Below are 17,500 nucleotides of genomic sequence, written 5' to 3'. Positions count from 1 at the left end.
TATTATTATAATGGCTTCCTCGTTCACTTCATTAAAACTTTTGTTTGTGTGTTAAAATTTATTTAGCTTTACGTGCGGTAATCCAGATTCCGGAATTCGGAAATATTTGCTTTTGGAATCCGGAATCCTGGGCATTAACTGGAATCCGAAGTTCAGCTCGAGGAATCCAGAATCTCGCCAATGATTGGAATCCGAAAGGCAATTTACACTGGCAAGGAATTTGGTATCGAGCAGCTAAAATTGGGTTTGTTCAACAAAAAATAATGAACAAACGTGCCGTCTTGTGGTCTGAGTTTCTCTTCAAACGTTTCGGGCCTGGCCTTTCACCCGCTTGAGAACTGAGTTGTCTGCTGTCCGAAGGACGTACGAAGATATCATGGAGGTTACTATCGCGGCGATAGGCGACCAGCAGTGGTTGAGAAAGACTAATGTCTTGAACAATCACCACCCCTCTAATCAAATGTCCGATAGAATTCCCTTGGTTCTCACTTACCATCCATTAAATGAAAGAATAAGGACAATCCTACTTCTCAAATTTAACATCTTGACTGGTGGCCATTAAATCAGGGAAGTCTTTCCACAATCACCGCTGGTCGCCTATCGCCACGTTTTGTCGAGCACATTCGAAGCAAAGGGAAGAAAGTGCCTGGTTTCCCTGTCGGGGAACATTTTAACACGGCTGGTCACTCGATCCACGACATTCTAGTCCATGGAATTATGCTCTGCGGGGAAAACGCGCAACGGAGGCGCCTGGAGATGCGCCTTATTTTTCAGCTTGGCATCGGTCATCCGCGCGGCTTAAACTCCGACTTCCGTTTCCACTAGGCCGTGCGTGTAATAGAAAAAGTTTCTTTGAGTGTTTATTTTTTCTTTCTTGGCGTATACAAAACTTGCAACGTTTCCATCGTTCTTGTAACTCCACTGACGAAGGGCTAGGCCCGAAACCGAGACTTGTGGAGAGGCAAACCAACCACCCCCAACGGCACTATTGTTCATGAGTTTTTGTTGAACATTTCCTTACTTACTTTCTAAAGTGCCACGCAGCTTATCGGAATTTTTTTCCGTCATTTGTTGAAAATTGGGATCTACAGGGTGGAATCCAGAATCCAAGACTCTTGCCGGAATTACCTACGTGGGGTGATTTGTTATAACTTCTGTTTTGCACCCTAATTGCCTAGTAAATAATAGCGACTGGAGCAAAAAGTAGATCGGTTATGTAGCGAAAGCGTTCCGATGAAATTTTTTTTTCGACGGAGCTAAGTCATTCCATTCCTTCCTCGTGGGTTTAATTGCTCTTTGACCGGTGGGTGACTGGCATGCGTATAGAAAGCACTCTAATAGATTCCACTTGCCCGAGTGTGGCGATAGGCTGTAGTAAGTGCATCCAGTAAGAGAGAATGTTCTCACATTTTGACGCCATTTATTACTGAGTTAAGGGCTACGCGGTAGACGTTAAAAAGGGAGGGAGAAATCGGACGCTTGAGAAAGTGACAACAGGCTTTAATTTCTTTTCCTTTCACAGAGGCTGCATCGATAGACGCACGGCAGAGTTAAATTTTTTAAAGTATCTTCTGCTGAACAATACATCAGCTTCCCGACGCCTTGAATTCTAGTGCAATAAACAATTAAAATCCTATATGGTACTTAAAGCTATCATTGTGTTATGAAAATGACTGATTATACTTAAATTTAGACACGAGGATAACAATTGGTCTTGAAATAATTCCAGCAAGGGAAGTCTGTCAAATGGCTTGTCAAAACTGAAGAAGACGCGACACATCTTATGCTTCTTTCAGTTTACTTACCGCCGTGAGCGAGGCAAGTGAAGACTAGCAGTTGAAGAATGATGAACGCAACTTTTATTTCCATTGTAATCTAGGGAATATAAATATCACAACTTCTTACTAGGTTATAACAAAAGCTTTGGAAATCATAATATGCACTAACTTATTAAAAACTAGGTAATAGAGCGTCATAGGTTCTCACACGGAGGGCTTTTCTATTAGCTTCTATTCCTTTTCTAAGTGAAAAAGAATCAACCAGGTCAACGAAGATTAGTAAGTAACAAATAAGACTATAAAGCTTCGACTTTATTAAGCCCATTTTTAAAGTTTAAATAAGGCGATAAAAACTTAAGCATATCTAAATGAAATTTAAAACAAGAGAATCTTCTGAACAACAATAAAACAACGCAGCTGAATAGGTTTTCCCAAGACTTATCTAAACCTAAAAAGATTTTATCTATTTTTTTAATTGCCCATAGACGAAGGATCTGATATAGACGTTAACAAGAACTGCTGACTTTCTTAGAGAGTTGAAGCTTTAGATCAGTCCTTAATTTCGATAAATCAGGTTGAACTTACCGGCGATTTTCTCGCTTTTATTTCCTAAAAGTAGTGTTTGCCTTTGAGATCTGAAGGCAAAGGCTGAGGTATATATGCCTGATAGTGCATTCCTGAGTGCTAGCTTAGTTGCCAGCAAGGGCTCAGGAAAACAGGTCTTTGCATGTTAAAACAACACGAACGTGATGGAAGCGTTGGCTGCTAATGAGAATCATTCTTTCCCGAAAATTAATATGTTCGTCTAGAAAAGCTGTTGTTCTTCACCTGTTCATTTCTACAACTTCATCTAAGAATCCGCGCTTCTCAGTTATTGATGTCTTCCAGTAGAAAGATGTACAGTGTAATTGAAGACACGACAAAATAAGCTTCTTTTTTGGCCTAGTAGAGTTATGTAGCAAACAAATGCAAGCAACAAGTTGAATGCCTTGGGCTAAAATTTTCATGGTGGTCTAAATTGGACGTTTGCGTGAGATCGTCTTTTGGTTCAATATAAACAATGGTAAACAAAATAATAGAAGTAAAGAAAATTAAAATAAAATAAAATAAAAGGAATCAGCATTCGAAGGTTCGAGAGAAAGTTTATCTAGAGACGCGGAAGGGCACTTATCTTAAAAAGAAAGAAAAGTGGGCCGAGTGAGAATTCCTGAAGTTCATCACAAACAGTTTCAGAAAGGATAATTATATTCTACATTGTCTTCTTCAACGTATTGGGTTCTACTGGAAATATGGCTTTTAAACCCATCTCAGGAAGTAATTACACGTATTATGTATGAGCTCCCTAGCAAATGAGAGACTTAGCATCCCGATTATGAGGGATACAATATATACCTTTCCATAAGCCTAGCTCTAATATTATTCTGTGAGTGTTGGTTCGCAAATGTAGTCACTGATTACAATGTATTTTTGAATTTTTTCTTAGGTTTCGGCGCTCTGAATCTGAAAATGCGCATAAAAGCACAGCTCACGTACTCATTGGTTTTCCAATATTTCAGTTATGGGCAAATATACTTGTACATCAGCCGGGGCGAATATCTAACATGATTATTGTCGGTTTGCATTTTCAATTAATCATAATCATTAACTGTGAAATTTTCCTTGGTTTCGGCGCATTGTGCATGAAAGAATTTTACGAAGGGATAATCCTAACTAACATTGGGACCTCCTTGTCCAATATTTCAGCCATGGGCTGTTTTTCTCAAAACTTCGCACATGACCTCTCTTACCAAAGTCATTGTCCAAAATGAGGCAAGACAACGCCTTTAGCTTAAAGAACGTTTATTATATTTCAGATTGGATAAACTATCTGTAAGAAAATGATGATCTCAGTGACTGAAATAACTTTAATTGACTGGACAGCGCTCTGAAATAAATAAGCGACGTATTTGAAGGTGAACTAATTTCCAAATTTTTTCCTATATTAAAGAACACTATGTTAGCTGTTTGACAAGAACGGACCTATGAAATCCGAGTTAACTTTCCAACTGAAAAAATAAATCGTTCCTTTTTTTTCCAAGTAAAGGTGTAGTTGAAATTCTGATAATCGTGTCGCTAAAAATAAAGAGTACGGATGAAAGGAAAGACACTCAAGCTGGAAGAGAGTAGAACAAATTCAAGAAGAAACAAACTTGTGATTTTTGTAACTCCATAAAATAACTAAAAACGTGTGCTCCTTTTAAATAAGATTTTTTTTGTTTTTCAATTTCTTTTTCCGATGAAGCATTATCCCCCGTACCCCATTTAGAACCTGGAATTATACTTTTCTTTTGTTGTGGTTTATGGCTTAAAAAAAGGAGGAATATTACATTTGAAGCGTGCTTTTGGTTTGCGTTATGGTTTATAGAACGAGCAATGTAATGCTGTTTGAGCGTGCAAGTTTCGCCTTATGGCTTATAGAACATAGATCAAGGAGTACTGTATTACATTTGAAGGGAACTTGTTTTGCTTTATGGCTTAAAGAACGAGAAATATGTCTGTGAATTGGAGCGTGCTTGTTTTGCTCTGTAGCTTATTGAAACGAGGAATAGTCTTACTATCGGAGCGTACTTACTTCGCTTTATGGCTTATAGAACAAGGAATATTGCATTTGAAGCGTGCTTATTTCGCTTTATGGCTTATGGAACGAGGAATTTACGTTCTGTATGAATTGCTACAGCCTTAGCCTTGCTAAATAAATACATTTGTAAATTGTTCAAAAGGTATTTCTTAACCACAAGGGTTAAAGGAAATTTAGCTAATTTAGGATAAATGAATAAATGAATTGGGGAATTACCTTTTCCTTCTTCCTTGAACGGTTCAACTAACAAAGTGATAGTCCAGTTTGACTCTTTGGATAATGAGGGATACAATATATACCTTAAGCCTAGCTCTAATATTATTCTGTGAGTGTTGGTTTGCAAATGTAGTCACTGATTACAATGTATTTTTAAAATGTTTCTTAGGTTTCGACGCTCTGAATCTAAAAATGCGCATAAAAGCTTTTATCTTTTAGCCATATATTGGGACCTCCCGCTCAGCTCACGTACTCATTGGATGGTTTTCCAATATTTTAGTTATGGGCTGATTTTCTCGAGACGTCTCTCATGACCTAAGCTGTCAGAGGCATAGTCTAAAATGAGGCAGGACATGAGGAAGGTTTATCTCAGATAAGAAAAACTATTTGTCTTAAGAAAAATCACAATTAAAACATGGAAAGCACAGATGCCAAGCAAATATACCTGTACATCAACCGGGGCAAATGTCTAACATTATTGTTGGTTTGCATTTTCAATTAATCATAATCACACGAAGGGATAATTATAATTAACATTGGGACCTCCTACTTGTTGGTGACGCGGCAGAATTTCGAGCAGAATAAGTGATTTTTGAGGCGAGCATTCTGTCGGACGAATAAGGCATTTTCGAGCAGAATTTAAGCAGAATATAAGGAAAAATCAGCGGCACTAATTATATGCATAACAGTTGTAAGAAAAATTTAAAACTAAATAGAAAACAAATGGAAAATAAACTTCGCACATAACCTTTCCTACCAAAGTCATTGTCGAAAATGAGGCAAGACAACGCCTTTAGCTTTAAGAACGTTTATTATATTTCAGATTGGATAACCTATCTTTCCTTAAAAATGACGATTACAACATAGAAGGTATATCGATGCCAAACAAATATACCTGTGCGTCAACGAATATCAAACATTTTTCTATGAGTTATCATTTTCACAGGTTAATCATCATTTGAAGCGTTTCTTTGGTTTTGACGCATTAACACTAAATATGCGCCAAAAAGCTTTTTGCGAAAGAATAATGTTATAATTATCATTGGGACCTCTTGCTTGACTGACAGGTACTAATTGGTGTTTTAAAATCGAAAAATCTCGCAAGACCTAAGTTCTGGGCAAAGTCATTGTGCAAAATGAGGCAAGACAACGCCTTTGTCTTGAGTTACATTTACTTCAGATTAGACAAATTATTTGTCCTAAGAAAAATTAAAATGAAAACATGGAAGGTACCGAAAACAGACAGTTATACCTGTAAATCCGCAAATATCTTGATTCAATCATTATTTGGGAAGCGTTTCTTTGATTTGATATACCAAGTCTAAAAATAAACGTAAGAGGCTTCTGGCGGGAGAATGATTCTATGATTAACATTTCAGTGGACCTCTTTTAATTTCACCTCCTGCACTTCCAATATTCAACCCTAGGAAGCTTTTTCTCGAAACCTCTCCCGCTGAATAAATAGCTGAAATTTGCGGATTAATTATTTACTATCTTATTTAAAATGAGGGTAAAATTCCATAACCAAGAAGAAGCAAACTAGATTCCCGGGGGGCAGACTAGGCTATAGAGGTCGGATTTCGAAAAAACGTATATTTGGTACAAGGCAGTGGAGGATTTGTATCCCCGTCTGTATGTAACAAGAAATTCAGCTGTTAGGGTAACCAAATACAATCCACCTTCCCGTAAGCGACCACCTAAAATGAGAAGATTCAGTGGTCGCCACTTCCTGGTGGTGGTTATACCGTGTGGCACGTAATTTTTCCGGGAGTTTATTTTTGCGGATTGGCGATTGCTTGTGTTTTGGGGGACTAATTTTTGCAATTAGGACAAATTGGTTTTTCTTGCTGGGAATTATTTTTTTCGATTTTCAAAAAGTACCCAGTACCCAGCACTGATAACATTTTCGTTTTTATTGAGTACGTGCAATAGAAATATTCAAACAATAATACGGTGTGCGTAACCTATATGGAATGAGCAATTCATTGTATACCGTCTTGTTTCTGATCGAAAGAGACAAGTTGTAATTTAAGAGTGATTTTCTGTAAAATTCGAACTTCGGCCTGACACGTTACCTCATCGATTTGGCGGATTTTTGGCATGTAGTCTTAGAATAGTGTCCTAAATACTGAATGTATATTCTTTGGTTCGAATTCTCTTTCCTTAGATACAAGAATCTTTTGCTTAGATACAAGATTGACCGTTTTGACGAGGCCTCGAGGGGCCGCCATATTGGTATAATAAAAGAGCTTTCAGGGAAATATTTATGGCCTTACCACTGAAATAACCCAATCGTGACTCGCACAGCTACAAAGGACTATCCTTCTTCTTTGCAATTACTTACTTTTATCTGAAAATGGTTAAGTCTGAGCTACGAACGGCTAAAGCTTCTCACAGCATATTTTCGGTTCTTAAAAGGAACACAAATTTGGTAGAAATTGGAAGGGCAATATCATGCTTGCCACATCGATTTAAAATAAGCCATTTTACGTAAACATAGTTTATTTATAGATAAGGAAGATCGTTGAATAAAATTCTTTGGCAAATGTAACAGAGCAGAAAGATAATGGCATGAATGTGCATTTGTTCAGCTACTTAGCCCCTAACAAATATTCGCTGAATCCTTCTTGAGAAAATCCTTCAAAATTGATTGTGGCACATATTTATCTATTTATCGCTTAAAAAATTCCCACTTGTCTTGTAAAAAGATGATCTTTTATTTCTGATCTTGCGACGAGCTTGTAATATGCGCTAAATAAAAATTGTCATTAAATTTTGTTGCACACCGACCAGTTCGAGCTGGCTCTTTGATTTTCCTGACAAATGGAGCCGCTCGTATGTACAGTTTCTGCCTGTATATTTTGCTGTATACAGCTTCAAATAAATCACACTTTCTTATGCGACGATAACGCAAATTTTGTCAAATTTTAGCAATAGGTTAGAAAAACAAACTGTGTTTTGCGGCTTTACGCAAATTACACCCATATCTTAAAACTTTTTAATACAACTATGCTTTCAGTTTGCTTCTATGTACATTTGGCAGACCTTTACAGCGTAAGATATAAAGTCAGTACATAAAATGAAGTAAAATGACTCATCAAGTCAAATTAGGTGATTGAATAAAAGTCCGAAAAATATGACATGGAATGATTCGGTGGGAGCTGAGACTAAGCTATTTTTAGTAGTTTTTCACATGGAACGTAACCAACCAGGTGCTTTGTTGTAACTGGGATTTACTCACAAATATTTGTCTTCAGAATACCCAACTTATTGTTCAAACCTGACCAGGAAAAAGCTCTCGTAGAAGTTGCCAGGGGCATTTGATATTTTTCTTGTGCAACGTCAATATCTATTCCACCCGTCGCATCGCTTCCCTATGTTTATGTTTTATGTTTACGCATTCTGAAGTCATTTAACTTTAAAAACTTACTGTAAAGAAGTAGTGAGAGCTTAAGGTCTCGAGGTGTTTGTGTTTTTATGACAGAGTTAATTTTGTACTTTTTTATGGCTTATGCCCTTTGGTGAAATTTCTTGGGTTTTCTTGGCTTGAGAAGGGCAGGTCTTTATTGTAGGAAACGTGGCGTTAGTTATTGGACGCTGAGTTCCTGTTTGAGTTAAGTATTTAAAAAACAGAACTATATGATTAGAACGGAAATATTTTGTTATCTGTAGGCTCTTGAGGGATGACACTCAGTAAGAACTCCAACAACGGTGACACTCAACTCGAAGCTAACATCCTTAATTACAAAATCGCACGTGCTTAAACAACGACTACAGCTTATATAAGATGCTCAAAAGACTTAAAGTAAGACTATACAAAATAGAATCCATCTAAGTAATACGCGACAGTATCTATTTTTGGAAAGTTGCATGGTCATGGAGTTAAGAAGATTTGACTAAACTCTAAAATCAGCCTCTTCCCGCCAAACATATTGGCACCAAAATTGTGTTCGCTCGCGCCGGGCTGGCTCGACTTTTGGGATACCGTCATGTTAAAACAGTGATTCCATTTTAATAACTATATTATTATAGCTTGCTCGCCCCAAAGAGACTGCATTTCATTTTCCAGAAACCGATCAGTTACTTTTTGAGCCTCTGAATTCAGACTTTTATATGTCTATGATGAAGTACCTTTGGTGTGGTCAGTCTACAAGCAAAGTCATGGCATTCCTCAAAATTCCAGTTTGCTACAGGATTAGAAGTTACGAGAAAATACTGAGCAAAATTCAGAATACTCACAAGAATGGGAGAGAAAAGAATAAACAACCCTTCTGCTCAACCTAAGAACAGGAAAAACGTTTGACAGCGTCTGGAAGACTTTGAACTTGATAAATGTCGTTCATTTCACTTCCCGGTTCCACCGTGCAGTTCTTTAACTATTAACAGAAACTCATAAGGGGTTGAAACTTGTAACTCGCGTTCAATGCTCGTGAATATTCACTTTTACCTCATTTGGAAACCTTAGTGACAGATATCCATTTTCAACAAATGGCTGCCGCGCGATCACCATGCAGATGTTTTAAGACAAGAGTTCTGCATTTCAGGGTTAAAAATACAACGTTAAAAGACAAAAAATGGAAAGAGAAAGTTCAAAAGAATGCTCAGCTTTCTTTTTGTGGAGGAAGGGAAGCTTTTCATCAAGAAATCGTCCGTCGAGGAATTCAACCTCGTTTTCTTCACGACGGAGCGCATGGTCTGTTTTGAAATGCAACTAAGACAGTGAAGTTTTTGCTGAATTTTCAGGTACATTTTGCACTCTATGGCCAAGACAATTTCGTTTTAGAAAGGGAATTTATGTATTTTTAAATGTTTCATAGAAGTTTTATAAATTTTTCTCTTCGACGCTAAAGAAAAATTACAAAATGTGCCCCGATTTGAGATGGATTTTGTGTTGAATTTTGCCATGTGCTCAGCCGATTTCACTTGCGTGAACGGATCCATGATCCAGATAGTGTTTTTCGAATTGCTTTAAAAGATTAACTTTCTGGATTTTGAATAAAAATTTTCAAGAAACGGCTTCTCTGTCTATTGTTTTGAGTTTGTTCATTCGTCTGAAATTAGCTCAAAACACGATCGTGACCACAACATCCAAGCTGAATTTAAGCTTAAATGCTTCTCACATTACTTACACGAATCACTTCACAATCGTTCCAAATATGGTACTTTCGAAAATGAATAATCACGAGCATCGGACAAAGCAAACAAACGAGAGTTACCCGTTTCAACCCCTTATGAGTTTCTGCTATTAAAAATAGCTTAGTCTCAGCTCCCACCGAACCATTATATGTCATATTTTTCGGACTTTTATTCAATCACCTAATTTGACTTGATGAGTCATTTTTACTTCATTTTATGTACTGGCTTTATATCTTACGCTGTAAAGGTCTGCCAAATGTACATAGAAGCAAACTGGAAGCATAGTTATATTAAAAAGTTTTAAGGTATGGGTGTAATTTGCGTAAAGCCGCAAAACACAGTTTGTTTTTCTAACCTATTGCTAAAATTTGACAAAGTTTGCGTTATCGTTGCATAAGAAAGTGTGATTTATTTGAAGCTGTATACAGCAAAATATACAGGCAGAAACTGTACATACGAGCGGCTCCATTTGTCAGGTAAATCGAAGAGCCAGCTCGAACTGGTCGGTGTGCAACAAAATTTAATGACAATTTTTATTTAGCGCATATTACAAGCTCGTCGCAAGATCAGAAATAAAAGATCATCTTTTTACAAGACAAGTGGGAATTTTTTAAGCGATAAATAGATAAATATGTGCCACAATCAATTTTGAAGGATTTTCTCAAGAAGGATTCAGCGAATATTTGTTAGGGGCTAAGTAGCTGAACAAATGCACATTCATGCCATTATCTTTCTGCTCTGTTACATTTGCCAAAGAATTTTATTCAACGATCTTACTTATCTATAAATAAACTATGTTTAGGTAAAATGGCTCATTTAAATCGATGCGGCAAGCATGATATTGCCCTTCCAATTTCTACCAAATTTGTGTTCCTTTTAAGAACCGAAAATATGCTATGAGAAGCTTTAGCCGTTCGTAGCTCAGACTTAACCATTTTCAGATAAAAGTAAGTAATTGCAAAGAAGAAGGATAGTCCTTTGTAGCTGTGCGAGTCACGATTGGGTTATTTCAGTGGTAAGGCCATAAATATTTCCCTGAAAGCTCTTTTATTTTACCAATATGGCGGCCCCTCGAGGCCTCGTCAAAACGGTCAATCTTGTATCTAAGCAAAAGATTCTTGTATCTAAGGAAAAAGAATTCGAACCGAAGAATATACATTCAGTATTTAGGACACTATTCTAAGACTACATGCCAAAAATCCGCCAAATCGATGAGGTAACGTGTCAGGCCGAAGTTCGAATTTTACAGAAAATCACTCTTAAATTACAACTTGTCTCTTTCGATCAGAAACAAGACGGTATACAATGAATTGCTCATTCCATATAGGTTACGCACACCGTATTATTGTTTGAATATTTCTATTGCACGTACTCAATAAAAACGAAAATGTTATCAGTGCTGGGTACTTGGTACTTTTTGAAAATCGAAAAAAATAATTCCCAGCAAGAAAAACCAATTTGTCCTAATTGCAAAAATTAGTCCCCCAAAACACAAGCAATCGCCAATCCGCAAAAATAAACTCCCGGAAAATTCTCGTGCCACACGGTATAACCACCACCAGGAAGTGGCGACCACTGAATCTTCTCATTTTAGGTGGTCGCTTACGGGAAGGTGGATTGTATTTGGTTACCCTAACAGCTGAATTTCTTGTTACACACAGACGGGGATACAAATCCTCCACTGCCTTGTACCAAATATACGTTTTTTCGAAATCCGACCTCTATAACCTAGTCTGCCCCCCGGGAATCTAGTTTGCTTCTTCTTGGTTATGGAATTTTACCCTCATTTTAAATAAGATAGTAAATAATTAATCCGCAAATTTGAGCAATTTATTCAGCAGGAAAGGTTTCGAGAAAAAGCTTCCTAGGGTTGAATATTGGAAGTGCAGGAGGTGAAATTAAAAGAGGTCCACTGAAATGATAATCATAGAATCATTCTCCCGCCAGAAGCCTCTTATGTTTATTTTAAGACTTGGTATATCAAATCAAAGAAACGCTTCCCAAATAATGATTGAATCAAGATATTTGCGGATTTACAGGTATAACTGTGTGTTTTCGGTACCTTCCATGTTTTCATTTTAATTTTTCTTAAGACAAATAATTTGTCTAATCTTAAATAAATGTAACTCGAGACAAAGGCGTTGTCTTTCCTCATTTTGCACAATGACTTTGCCCAGAACTTAGGTCTTGCGAAATTTTTCGATTTTAAAACACCAATTAGTACCTGTCAGTCAAGCAAGAGGTCCCAATGATAATTATAACATTATTCTTTCGCAAAAAGCTTTTTGGCGCATATTTAGTGTTAATTCGTCAAAACCAAAGAAACGCTTCAAATGATGATTAACCTGTGAAAATGATAACTCATAGAAAAATGTTTGATATTCGTTGACGCACAGGTATATTTGTTTGGCATCGGTATACCTTCTATGTTGTAATCGTCATTTTTAAGGACAGATAGGTTATCCAATCTGAAATATAATAAACGTTCTTAAAGCTAAAGGCGTTGTCTTGCCTCATTTTCGACAATGACTTTGGTAGGAAAGGTCATGTGCGAAGTTTCGAGAAAAAGCAGCCCATGACTGAACTAAGGCTTGGATAAATTCTGCTCGTAAAATTGCTTATTCTGTCTGCCGGCAGTGCTCGTAAAAATTGCTTATTCTGTTCAAAATTCTGCTTGAACATCCTTATTCGGCTCGAATTCTGCTTGGTGTTCGTATTTATTTTCGCAAATATAGAAGGGAGCCTGGGCCTAACCCCTAAAACCTAATTAGATATTCATTATACGTAGCGAAATTGTAATTCATCTTACTTTTAATGTGAGTGCGTTGTAGCTATTAAATAATCAAATTAATCACAAGTCATTTTCCATTTGTTTTCTATTTAGTTTTAAGTTTTTCTTACAACTGTTATGCATATAATTAGTGCCGCTGATTTTTCCTTATATTCTGCTAAAATTCTGCTCGAAAATGCCTTATTCGTCCGGCAGAATGCTCGCCTCAAAAATCGCTTATTCTGCTCGAAATTCTGCCGCGTCAGAATTTGTTCAAACCAAATATTGATACACCAACAAGTAGGAGGTCCCAATGTTAATTATAATTATCGCTTCGTGTGATTATGATTAACTGAAAATGCAAACCAACAATAATGTTAGACATTTGCCCCGGTTGATGTACAGGTATATTTGCTTGGCATCTGTGCTTTCCATGTTTTAATTGTGATTTTTCTTAAGACAAATAGTTTTTCTTATCTGAGATAAACCTTCCTCATGTCCTGCCTCATTTTAGACTATGCCTCTGACAGCTTAGGTCATGAGAGACATCTCGAGAAAATCAGCCCATAACTGAAATATTGGAAAACCATGCAATGAGTACGTGAGCTGAGCGGGAGGTCCCAATATATGGCTAAAAGATAAAAGCTTTTATGCGCATTTTTAGATTCAGAGCGTCGAAACCTAAGAAACATTTTAAAAATACATTGTAATCAGTGACTACATTTGCAAAAGAACACTCACAGAATAATATTAGAGCTAGGCTTATGGAAAGGTATATATTGTATCCCTCATAATCGGGATGTTAAGTCTCTCATTTGCTAGGGAGCTCATACATAATACGTGTAATTACTTCCTGAGATGGGTTTAAAAGCCATATTTCCAGTAGAACCCAATACGTTGAAGAAGACAATGTAGAATATAATTATCCTTTCTGAAACTGTTTGTGATGAACTTCAGGAATTCTCACTCGGCCCACTTTTCTTTCTTTTTAAGATAAGTGCCCTTCCGAATCTCTAGATAAACTTTTTCTCGAACTTTCGAATGCTGATTCCTTTTATTTTATTTTATTTTAATGTTTTTACTTCTATTATTTTGTTTACCATTGTTTATATTGAACCAAAAGACGATCTCACGCAAACGTCCAATTTAGACCACTATGAAAATTTTTAGCCCAAGGCATTTAACTTGTTGCTTGCTTTTGTTTGCTACATAACTCTCCTAGGCCAAAAAAGAAGCTTATTTTGTCGTGTCTTCAATTACACTGTACATCTTTCTACTGGAAGACATCAATAACTGAGAAGCGCGGATTCTTAGATGAAGTTGTAGAAATGAACAGGTGAAGAACAACAGCTTTTCTAGACGAACATATTAATTTTCGGAAAAGAATGATTCTCATTAGCAGCCAACGCTTCCATCACGTTCGTGTTGTTTTAACATGCAAAGACCTGTTTTCCTGAACCCTTGCTGACAACTAAGCTAGCACTCAGGAATGCACTATCAGGTATATATACCTCAGCCTTTGCCTTCAGATCTCAAAGGCAAACACTACTTTTAGGAAATCAAAGAGAGAAAATCGCCGGTAAGTACAACCTGATTTATCGAAATTAAGGACTGATCTAAAGCTTCAACTCTCTAAGAAAGTCAGCAGTTCTTGTTTACGTTTATATCAGATCCTTCGTCTATGGGCAATTAAAAAAAATAGATAAAATCTTTTTAGGTTTAGATAAGTCTTGGTAAAATCTATTCAGCTGCGTTGTTTTATTGTTGTTCAGAAGATTCTCTTGTTTTAAATTTCATCTAGATATGCTTAAGTTTTTATCGCCTTGTTTAAACTTTAAAACTGGGCTCAATAAAGTCGAAGCTTTATAGTCTTATTTGTTACTTACTAATCTTCGTTGACCTGGTTGATTCTTTTTTACTTAGAAAAGGAATAGAAGCTAATAGAAAAGCTCTCCGTGTGACAACCTATGACGCTCTATTACCTAGTTTTTAATAAGTTAGTGCATGTTATGATTTCCAAAGCTTTTGTTATAACCTAGTAAGAAGTTGTGATATTTATATTCCCTAGATTACAATGGAAATAAAAGTTGCGTTCATCATTCTTCAACTGCTAGTCTTCACTTGCCTCGCTCACGGCGGTAAGTAAACTGAAAGAAGCATAAGATGTGTCGCCTCTTCTTCAGTTTTGACAAGCCATTTGACATACTTCCCTTGCTGGAATTATTTCAAGACCAATTGTTATCCTCGTGTCTAAATTTAAGTATAATCAGTCATTTTCATAACACAATGATAGCTTTAAGTACCATATAGGATTTTAATTGTTTATTGCACTAGAATTCAAGGCGTCGGGAAGCTGATGTATTGTTCAGCAAATGATACTTTAAAAAATTTAACTCTGCCGTGCGTCTATCGATGCAGCCTCTGTGAAAGGAAAAGAAATTAAAGCCTGTTGTCACTTTCTCAAGCGTCCGATTTCTCCCTCCCTTTTTATCGTCTACCGCGTAGCCCTTAACTCAGTAATAAATGGCGTCAAAATGTGAGAACATTCTCTCTTACTGGATGCACTTACTACAGTCTATCGCCACACTCGGGCAAGTGGAATCTATTAGAGTGCTTTCTATACGCATGCCAGTCACCCACCGGTCAAAGAGCAATTAAACCCACGAGGAAGGAATGGAATGACTTAGCTCCGTCGAAAAAAAAATTTCATCGGAACGCTTTCGCTACATAACCGATCTACTTTTTGCTCCAGTCGCTATTATTTAATATATAGATTTAGCCAGGGCTAAAAGCGAGGCTCCCATTAATAAATTTATAATTTAAATTAAACAATAAACTTGTATTCGAACTCCACAATTCAGTTAACTTTAGAGCGCATTTATGTGACTTTTGAGGGAAAGGCTACCTGATTTTAGAGAAAAATAAATTGCAAACAGCCCAAGAGTGAACCAAATCTTACATCGAGTTGATAGCCTCATATGTACACCCAAAAACTGGTAATCATCTTCGATCACATTTAAGAGCCATAATGGCTCTTGATCACCGTAGATTAATTAGTGGAAAAGAAAATCAGGCCAACTTTTTTGCGTTCGACAAGTTTACTTTGCAAAATCTTGTCAACAAATCTGGGTGCGTGTAAACCAACCTTTTATATCATTTATACATCACATCTGAGGTGAAACAGTAGTATGAGGCACTGTTTTTATCATATCGGCAGACCTCGGACAGAAAGCAGTATTTCACAATACAAATTGCACTCATTCAATATTCATAAACTGTTAAAAAAATTTCCAAAATCACCTATACGGCCATCCGGTTCTCACTTTTGTAGTGCAAGCTGTGGCGAGTGTTTGAATGAACATTAACAGAGTTACGCTCCAACATTATAAAGAATTTATTCTGTTTATTTTTTATTTAATGGTTTATTAACGCGCGGCATTTTGATTTGAGTACTCTTGCAAGCGATGTTCACTGAACGACTGAAAACAATCGGCACAGCGATTAAAATTACAAGAGGGACTACTAACAATCAATAAAAGAAATATAATTCAGTGAAACATATACAGAAACAACAATTTTCATTCAGGAAGACAAGTGTTAAAGTATCCCTAAAAATCCTGAGTCTTCAAGCTTCAAGCTTAAGTTTATGTTTTAAGCCGGCTTCCCGGTGTTTGCTTTTTTCAAAGACAAACTCGAGGCAAGAAAATCGCTCAAAGCTTTCTTTTCCGGCCAGAATTATAAGTAAATATTCTTTGGAACGTTTTCTTTCTATTTGCGGTGAGAAACTGTCTAAAGGCTTTTTAGAGTTCTGTAAGCTTATATCAAACCTGATACTCGGTCAGATCATTGTCTCAAATCTTACAAACGTGCATAAACTAAATGACCGCATAAACTCCGCTCAACTTCATTAAATTAGATCCAAAAAAACAAACATCAAATACAATAATTTCTCTGGCTTACCATTCGAGATGCAGCTCCTGAAAGGTATCAAGAAAAGCCAGTATCGCTTCAGGCTTTGCAATCCTCTTATGCATCAAGCAAGGTGAAAACGAAAACAATGCCATCTGAAATCGGATTTCCGACTTTGACAAGCGACGTATTCCTCAACCAAAAACCCAATAAACAAACTAGCCATGAATAACAGAGGACTCCTGATAGCAGCTGAATTTCATTTTGCACATCCAGTGGAAAAAGACACTTAAAAACATCACAAGTTGTCAGCTTCAGCTGTCAAAGTAAACAAGATTCAAGATGCTGCATAAATTTTCCGCATGAACTCACCTGTCAAATTTTGACCAATCAGAGCATAAAAATTGGACGTAGAGCGTGACCAACGCGTGACCATAGTGAGAAAAGTCAAAAGCAACTGTCTTCCCTGCCTGTAACAGCTGGCTGAATTTTCGCGTCCGAGGTCAGTTTGCAATCAAAATTTTAACTGTGTAGCACATAAACACAACATATTTCTTATGAATTTAGAAAAAACTTGAACTTGAGCCTGCGATCACTTGAAAACTAGTAACTTGTCAGCGGATAACTTCAAAAAAATACTTGACCTCGATGGATCGACACCTGAGCCTGCGATACGGTCAAGTGATACTGGTCAGCGGGTACCCTGTTTTGACAGCTGTCAGTTGATCAAAACATTTATGTCCAATATGTGTGCATTATCAGTTTAACTAGTAAAAGTATGAGATTGAACATTGTTCGCGATCTAGTAAAACAATTAACTGGTCAGCGGACAGCTTCCAAATAAATCACGTCACCTCGATGAGTTGACACATAAGCCCGCGATATGGTCATGGGATACTGGTCAGTGGCTATCCTGTTTTGACAGCTGTCAATTGACCATATTGTGAATGTCCTAAAATCCTATATTAAAGATGTGGACTTGCCAAGACACGCCTGAGACACCCCTCCCTTCCTTTTGATAGTCTCCCCTACCCCACCCGTACAATCTGTAGACGCGTACGTACGTACGTACGC

At 37.0% G+C, this 17,500-nt stretch overlaps 1 long non-coding RNA gene and 1 pseudogene across 1 annotated transcript in view; one reads left to right on the top strand and one right to left on the bottom strand.

Moving 5' to 3' along the window:
* The window catches only part of LOC140937394 (uncharacterized), a 10,277-nt gene extending 5,531 nt beyond the window's left edge, over nt 1-4,746 (bottom strand). Inside the window, exons 1-2 of the long non-coding RNA XR_012165462.1 lie at nt 4,612-4,746; nt 1,806-1,875 (exon numbers count right to left, since the gene is read on the bottom strand). This is a non-coding gene — a long non-coding RNA (uncharacterized lncRNA). The remainder of the gene's footprint in view (nt 1-1,805; nt 1,876-4,611) is intronic.
* The window catches only part of LOC140928252 (pseudouridylate synthase 7 homolog), a 97,930-nt pseudogene that overhangs the window by 42,330 nt on the left and 38,100 nt on the right, over nt 1-17,500 (top strand).

The sequence above is a fragment of the Porites lutea genome, chromosome 1 (genome assembly GCF_958299795.1).
Source record: "Porites lutea chromosome 1, jaPorLute2.1, whole genome shotgun sequence".
Taxonomy (NCBI): domain Eukaryota; kingdom Metazoa; phylum Cnidaria; class Anthozoa; order Scleractinia; family Poritidae; genus Porites; species Porites lutea.
Note: the sequence above shows the minus strand (reverse complement) of the source record. Positions and strands in the feature narration are given on the sequence as shown.